The following is an 8,614-nucleotide window of genomic DNA, read 5'->3' as shown; positions in this document are numbered from 1 at the left end:
AAGAAAATTCTATTGGCTCACGGGTCGACGCTCCAAACTAAACATACAGAACAAAATAACCCTCTACAAGGCCGTAATAGAACCTGTCTGGACCTACGGGATCCAACTATGGGAAACAGTAAGTAATTCCAACATTGAAATATTCCAACGCTTCCAATCGAAAGCGTTAAGATCCCTAATAAATGTACCCTGGTATGTTACAAACGAAACAATCCACCACGACCTCAAGATACCTACAATCAAAAATGAAATACACAAGTCCAGAAGCAGATATAATTCTTGAGTCAACAACCACTACAACCCATTTGTCACCCAACTGCTAAACACGACGGACCAGATCCGCAGACTAAATAGAAAATACCCTTTAGATTAAATCTTTAGATCCTACTAGAACCAGCAATATAAAACTATTATAAGCCATGTCATTGTATCACGCCAAATGAAGTTACTGAAAATTCTCAACGAGAATTGATTGTAAATATTCTAATAAATAAAAAAAAAAAAAAAAAAAATGGAAGCAATATAAGACAAAGTGACGGAAGCTGGAAAGATGGGGGATATTAAGCGGAGAGCGCGGGTGATTCGCGGGCAGAAACAATTTAACAAAATACAAAAGATCTAGATATAATGAAAGGTATAAGTATTATACATTATAACGGTTAATGGGCCAGAATATTTATATAAAGTAGATACTACTGGTAATTAGAAGCTTGTAGCTACAGTCAGGCGTGTTAATGTAGAAGAATGGAATAAATATTGGTTGGCTGATGAAAGGAAGGTGTGCATGACGGTTGGGGCACGTTAAAACATTTGTTAAAAGAGCGTAGGCAGGCAGAAAAATATGATTGCTAAGTAAAATATGTAATTGCCGGAACGATCAATGAGCGAGGGGGGTAGTATTAAGATGGTTGTCAAATGTGGTGAAGAGGAAGCACGTATTGCGTAGGAGACACAAGAAATCACGAAAATGACAGATCACCGGTGATCACCTCGCGTCGCAGTTTGAACGTTTCACAAACAAGATGAAGAAATTGAACTTTAAATATGTTAATAAAATTTATTATACGAATCTACCAGAGTGACGGTTCAGAGTGTTACCACAAAAAGGTGTCGAGCGCTAATTTAGGAGAGCTTTTTATACTGAGGTTTTAGTCCTCCTGGAGGGATTATCGTCGGGTGTATATCAGAGGCGGCTATTCCGTTACTATCTGGTTATTGTTTCCACAGCTGTGGCATGCAGGATGTTTTGTCTGTACAATTACTGCTTCTGAGCGTGTGACATTCTTGAGGGTGTGACACAGGAGAAGGTTGTGCGTAAACGAGTAGGAGAAGTGGTGGAGGATGTAGAGTAAGTAAATAGATGCGTGTGAGTTAGAAATTTATTCATAAATCAAATCCAATTTCCATCCAAACTTCATAAATTGAAATGTAGAAAAAAGTTACGATTACAAATTTTTTTTTTTAATTTATCTTGGAACTTACGATCATTTATGCTATTTTCTTATGATAAATACATTCCTAAAAATAAAATCTTTGTTGTTGTACATGAATATCGTTCATGTATCTATGAATCCTATTATGTAAAAGTGAAGTTAATCAGTTTAGTTTTTGAGAGGCCCAACTGTTATGTCATTTCTGATAGAAAACAATATGAACAGTTAAATAATTGATAAATATTTTACTAATTCTAATAAGTTTAAACTGTTGCTGATAAGCGGAAATAGTGTTTTCGCTATCAAGAGCAGAAAGCTGTGTCTGCTGTCCTCAAAAGAATCGCTCACATGGAAATCTTGTATTATATCGAGCAAACTTAGTTTCCGAAAAAAATACATAGAACAACCTAACTTAGCTCTTAGTGGAAATGGTTCTGTATACGAGAAGCTATTAAAGAGAAGTCGACATTATAAAAACTGATAGGGTTTATAAAAGTTTTCTTAATGAATCTATCTAAAGGCTTCCGTTCGAAATAAGACCCTCCCGCAGTGATATAGCTCTCTTGTCGCGTAGAGGACACAGGAAATCACAAAATTAACAGATCACCCGTGGTCTACTCGCGTCGTACTTCGAACGTTTCGTAAGTAAGGTAAAAAATTCGGACTTTAGACATGGTAATAAAATTTATTGTACGAATCCAATAGAGTGATGGTTCAGTATGTTATAACAAAAAGGTATTGAGTGCTGATTTGGAAAGGTTCTTATACTAAGCTTTGGTCTCTCGGGAGGTGCTATTGTCGGGTGTCCATCAGACGCGGCTATCCTGTTACCATCTGGTTATTGTTTCGATAACTGTGGCATGCAGGATATTTTGTCTACTCTTTTACTGTTTCTGGACCTGTGACAGGGACAAAAGTCAAAGTGAAACCACGCGTGTTCGATATTTCCGAGCATACAGAACAGACTGTAAACGCGACTGCTTTGAATTCGTTAGATTAATTCCTTACATACATCATAGCGTGAGAAAAAGAAAGAAAAGGAGAAGGAACAATAAGTTCTAGTGTGCTATGGTGCTGTGACTACATTTGTGACTTATGGCTGTGTCACAAATACATAAATAACATTTATATAATATTTATATTTATATAAATACATTAACAACATTTTTTTGTGAATATCTCGAAAACTAAGACGAAGCGGCAGTTACATGTATAGAACAAATGTGCTACAGAATCATTGCCCCGACAGCATATTAAAAAATCATCAAAATCGGTGATAAGGCCACATCTAAATTATCACCATACATTTTATTTAGTAATGACAGTGAGATGGATAAAAAGCGTGAATTCATAAATATTAGTTATAGACTGTTTCGTCGAACTGTAGAATGAAATAGGCTTTTGTAGAATAAAATCACAGTGAGTATATTTCGTTTGTGGTGTAACTAAATAAGTTTTTGTATAGGCTAGTATGGCACACTTTGCAGTATTTGGCTAGTAGCGGCAGCACTTGACTGGTAATGGCAACACTAGTCTTGGAAGAACTGGAGCCATAAGTATGGGGACTTTCATTTTCTTCCTGGTATACATTACGAAAACTCTCGTCGTGGGGGAAACCAATGTTAGCTGTTTAATAATAAATAGAGGCGACTGACGCCGCAAAATCCTTTTTTTGGATTCACACGTGGTAAGATGCGCGTCGTGGGATCATTTTTGTTCCTGTAATGATTTGTATGTGTAAATTTTTAAAGATAATTTCTTAAGTTTTGATAGAAGTGAATGTATGAGTACAAAATGATGTAACATTTGATCGACCATGGATATAATCAAGGTAAATATTTTATTTGTTTATACAATTAACCAATTAACGATTACTTGTGTTTAAGTTATCCTAATCTGGAGAAGATATGTGTTACGTAATTTAACCTATACTATCAAGCAGCGTCGAAAATATGAATAATAGAGACCATAGACTTAAACGCGTAATAAAAATACAGGTGTAATGTGTATTGAACAATTCGCAATGTACGTTCTTCATTTAATTGTATTTTACAATAACTCTGAACTTTTATACTTTTTATTTATGTAGCGTTAATACGCAACTACCCACGAATATGTACAGGAACGTACAATATTAAGCAACAAAATATATATCTGCGACTATTGTTGTGGGCCTATATGACTATTCGTAACGATTAACTTTTCAATTTTTATAGTTCAGCTTGTGATGTGATATACGAAATTCTTTTTATTGACACAAAGATTATTTTTATAATAAATCTTTTTAAATTAAAAATTAAAATTAATAAAAGGTTGTAAAAGTTTATTTCGAAATATATGTAAATTGGAATCTGAGAGTTAAACTGCCATAGTTATTTATTTTTTAAAATGTATTTTAGCAGTAGTTGGTGATGTTCATATTGTTTATATATCGCTGTTATAGTTCATAGATTAAAATATGAGTATAGACATAAAAGTATATTAGATATGAATTAACAGATAGGAAACCTTTAATATCCATATGTAGATTTGTAGAGGCGCATATGTTGAAAACGCAGTTTATCAATTAAAAATCACCTTTACATGTTAAAAATCAACTACCTCAGAATGACTATTAATAACATTAATATGTAATAAATAAGCATTGAAATATTGAGCTGCCATTGGTTCTTCTATTTTTTGTCATAGTTTATAAAATAATATACATTTTCGGTAATTTTGCAAGCCTTTAAGCTGTCGAGAACTGTATGAAGTGAAGTTATATTTTAATCATCAATGTATCTGAACCACTGATGCGTGATTTTCTTTAATTTCGCGAACAATTGTCCCTTTTTCATAAACAGTTCTTCTATAAATATAAATATAAAATTATGAAGCATTGCTTATAAAATTATACTATAATACTTTATTCAGATTTTAAGAACTTGATGAATTTAATTGACCGATGATTGAAAAAGATCTGCTAATGTCATACATCTTAAAAAGATCCATTTGAAAGCTTTAACAAGTAAGGCAAGATAGATCTTGAGAATATTTTGTGGAATTCTAAATATTATAGCTATAAATTCATTCGTAACTTCTAAGTAAAATATACTACAAAGGTAGTAACATCTTTAATTTTACTGCTGTAAGTTGTTTGGTTTTATTAAAATCTGCTTATCTAATAACATGTAATGAAATTTGAACGAATAATAACACAATATTGCGAGATATGGAAAATATATCGTAACCTTTTAACGTAATCGCATATATATATTCAATATTATACTCTTACAAAATAATCATGCTACAATTTCGATATTTTCATGCAACATTTGCACATTTCATATAATAACATTCAATTTATTTAATTTACTCTAATTTTTTAGGCCTTCTAAAGTCTTTGGCTCTCTAGAATCTTGAGAATGGAATTCGAAATGCTTAAGTAAATCTATTCCTCTTCGAGGTAAACCATTATGGACCTCCTTTTATACTTATATGGCGAGTCTCTTTTTTATTGTCTTTATTGTAGAATGCATGTAAACGTACGTTCTGTTTTTTAATAATACAAATTTATAAAGTTGAAAGGAATGAAAGAGTATTGTCACTGCACAAAAGTTTGTAAAAGATTTATTTTAATCGGACAAGGATTGAACTACGATTTGCGTTCAGGGGTTGATCGCGCCGTTACATTAAACCAGGACCTTCCAAAGTTGTTTTCAGGAAAATAAACGTCGTCCTTAGCTTGGTAGGTTTTTTTGATTGCGAAAACGTAAACATGTTACTGTTGATATTTTAGACCTCTTAGACTTGATGATGAATAACCGTAACCTTCATACGTTAACAAGGGAGAGCAGGGCTCCCTACCATGGATACCAAACGAATGTTTTTCTTTTTTTCGCCGCGTAACTGTTACCTAGTTTTTGCTTTCCTTTATATAATCCGAACGCAACCGCTACGAAGGAAATAGTATTTGGTAAAGTAAATAATAAGAAAGTCAATACTATTGTGCCTTTAAATATGGACGTTGTTTTCAATCTAGAGGTTACTGCGTCTGCTATTGGTAGTACAGTGGTTTGCGCCAATGCCATCTCGTAAGAGCGGGTGTGCATAAAGTCCAAATGGCGTGCAGTTAAGAATAGAGAACAATAGTCTAAAATCTTTTAATAGATAATGTTAACACTTTGGAGACTGGAGACGCGAATTCGCGTCCTTCATACTTCATTTAGTATCCTATAAAAATTTTAACTACTGTTGAATAAAACAGTAAAAAAGCAACGAATGCTATGAACGAAATATTATGAAAGTATTTTTACATTACATGCTTGATTAATACGAAATCATTATCAATATACTGATGTAGTATCGACTGCTTGAGAGGTTCGTTTCGATTTAAGAATTTGGTCGATATAAAAAGTAATATTGAAAAGTGGTAGATGCGTGTTCGATCAAGATTCTGGGATAAGTGCCCTGCCGTCTCTCATGGTCCACTTACTGGAAGATACGGCATCTTCCCTACTTTGTGTAAGAAATACTAAGCGAATTAACCTTTTGGACTTGACGACTTTTTCGATGATTGATTGAACTGCAGAGTGTTTTACAGGTAGACAATTAATTAATTTATCTATATTTACATTTTTGAAAATATGATCTTGTAATATTAATTTCTGCACCTTTGTATGATATTGTATGATAATTTATAAAGCATTCACCAAGATGCATCCTGGGTTTGGCCAAAATTCTTCTTTAGTGACATTATGCCATGTTTGTCAAATTAACTGTGATGATAATGCCCTCTCCCCTATCTTTTTTATAGCATAATTGTTTCTTTTAGCTATTGTTTGATCTATTATTTTGTCGACAAAAAATATCTAAAAAGAAATCCATCGGTTGTTCAACATTTGAGGATACCTGCGGCTCTGCAGGTTTTTGGCTGCCTATGAATTTTATTCTTAGTGGTATTTCGCTAGATTCCTCACAAATTATCCATTCTAAATTATTAGAATCCTGTGGGGCATCACTGTCACTTTCGGAATCACCATCTATTATTATAATTTTTCGATTTCTTACATCTAATACTGTGTCACTATATTCATCATTGCTTTCATTTTCTCTATCGTTATCTCTATATTCTTTCATCAATACAATCGATCTCCTTTCTCAACAGTTCAAAATCAAATTCATCTTCATTTGAGCTAATTTCACTTCCGAAATCCATTTTTGAGGGCTTTTAAACTATAATACTTTTGCTATGGTCGTCGAATTCGGACTGACGTCGAAGATGTCAGAACCATAGTTTCGGAAGTTTTGAGATTAAATATTTCATCTTTACTTTATACTTCCTAACAAAGAACATAAAGAGCTATTTATGAATCGGCTGTATGCTCTCATCAATTATAGACGTCGAAATCTAGCATAAACACAGACTGTCGCCTCTCACTCGCCACTCAAGTTGACGCACGAAACGCCGTGGCGATTGAGACTCGGCTCTTAAGCAGAAAGGGTTAAAGGCAGTCACGTTTACAACACGTTCTATAAATTCGGGAATGCCGAACTCGCGTGATTTTACATAGACGTTCGTACATGTCGACGATTGTACATCGGTGTCGTAGCTGTGAAGAAGGTCAAAATTCTCTTAGTATGTGCGCTAGCAAGAGAGAAAGTATCGTTTTCGATACTCCCAAGTGGCTTTGCTATCTTTTCTTAGACTCACGTTTCCAGGCATCGCAATCGTAAGACGTCGGTGCCGCTGGCCCATATAAATGGCTCATGTCACTAATACTCATGCCACAAAAATACACTCATGCGAGTGAGGGAATTTATGGCACCCTCAAGTGTTGACGTTTCTGCTGATTTCGAGTCATCGGACACACGCGCGTACCTTGGAGATCGGCAACAAAATTTTCTATCTCCGATTCGTAAACAGAAAACCGCGATTCTTAGAAGTCGCTGCGTCTTCGCTATAGAGTACTCGACGCTTTTATTTAGTAATGAGAGGACAGTAAAAAATGAGAGATCAGTCTGTTGAATATGGCGCAGAAATTTGTGCACGTGTGTTGTCAGATATACCATGTGATACCGAAAGTGAAGATAATATTAGTGATAATGGTATTGATGGAAATTGATTTTACTTGAAATAGAAGCATTCGTCACTTGTTGAGTGACGCTACTCAGACAGTAGCGAAGAAGATGTCGAAGACCTTCTTATATCTTACGAAACAAATTCATGGACCAAGCAATACAAAATTCCTGTTCTGGAAGATTTTATAGGTAACCCTGGAGTAAAGCAATTTCCATCCGATTATACTAGCGTTAATTAAATCGTAAGTTTATTCTTTGGAAGTGATTTCTTTGAAATGCTTTACCGCGAAATCAACCTATATTATTATCAAAATGAATATAGATGGAAGTAAAATCCTAAAATACTAACGTGAGTAGATGTAGAAATGAAAAAAAATGAAAAAATTTCTTGTTCTTGTTTTCCTTATGGAACATGTAAGAAAGGATCATTTTAAATTGGTCTACTGATTCATATTTAGAAACTCCGATTTTTGCAAAAGCAATACTACAGTAATACTCCGATTTGCAAGGTAATACTACAGATAGACTCTTCAAAATAAAACCAATATTAGATTACTTTGTAAAAAGATATCAACTCGTATATAAAACAAATCAAGAAATATCTTTCGATGAAGGTATCATACCATGGAGAGGAAAACTAAAATTTTGAACATATAACCTGGCAAAGATTGTAAAACATGGTCTCCTCGTTCGAGTAATATGTGAAACTACTACAGGATATATTGGGAATATTGAAATTTATGGAGGAAAGGGGAAAAGATTCAAGGAAACAATTTTATCTCCTTCAGAACCATATCTCGATCAATGGTACCACGTCTACTAAGATAATTATAATAGTGTAAAAATTGCTGAAAATTTACTCAAGAATAAAGTAAGAATATGTAAAACTACCACACAAAAAAAAAAAAAAAAAAAACAGAGAACTTCCATCAAATTTAAAGCCAGAAGAACTAAAATTGAAGAAGAAATGGTAAAATTTTCCTTCATGGTAGGATATTATACTTAAGTAAATATAATACTTTCCTGAAGGGAATGCATAGAGCAAATCAATATTTGTTTTACTATTCAATACCTCATAAAACAATTAAGTGGTCAAAGAAAGTGGCATTTTGGACAATCAA

The 8,614-nt window shown here is 33.7% G+C and overlaps 1 long non-coding RNA gene across 1 annotated transcript; it reads left to right on the top strand.

Annotated features, from left to right (window-relative positions):
- Nucleotides 1-2,708: 2,708 nt before the first annotated feature.
- Nucleotides 2,709-8,388, top strand: LOC125386181. Its single transcript, XR_007226118.1, has 2 exons — nt 2,709-8,002; nt 8,108-8,388. It is a non-coding gene; the product is annotated as an uncharacterized LOC125386181 (long non-coding RNA).
- Nucleotides 8,389-8,614: the final 226 nt, after the last annotated feature.

Source organism: Bombus terrestris, chromosome 13, assembly GCF_910591885.1.
Source record: "Bombus terrestris chromosome 13, iyBomTerr1.2, whole genome shotgun sequence".
Classification (NCBI taxonomy): Eukaryota; Metazoa; Arthropoda; class Insecta; order Hymenoptera; family Apidae; genus Bombus; species Bombus terrestris.
This window is presented reverse-complemented; position numbering and strand designations above follow the sequence as displayed.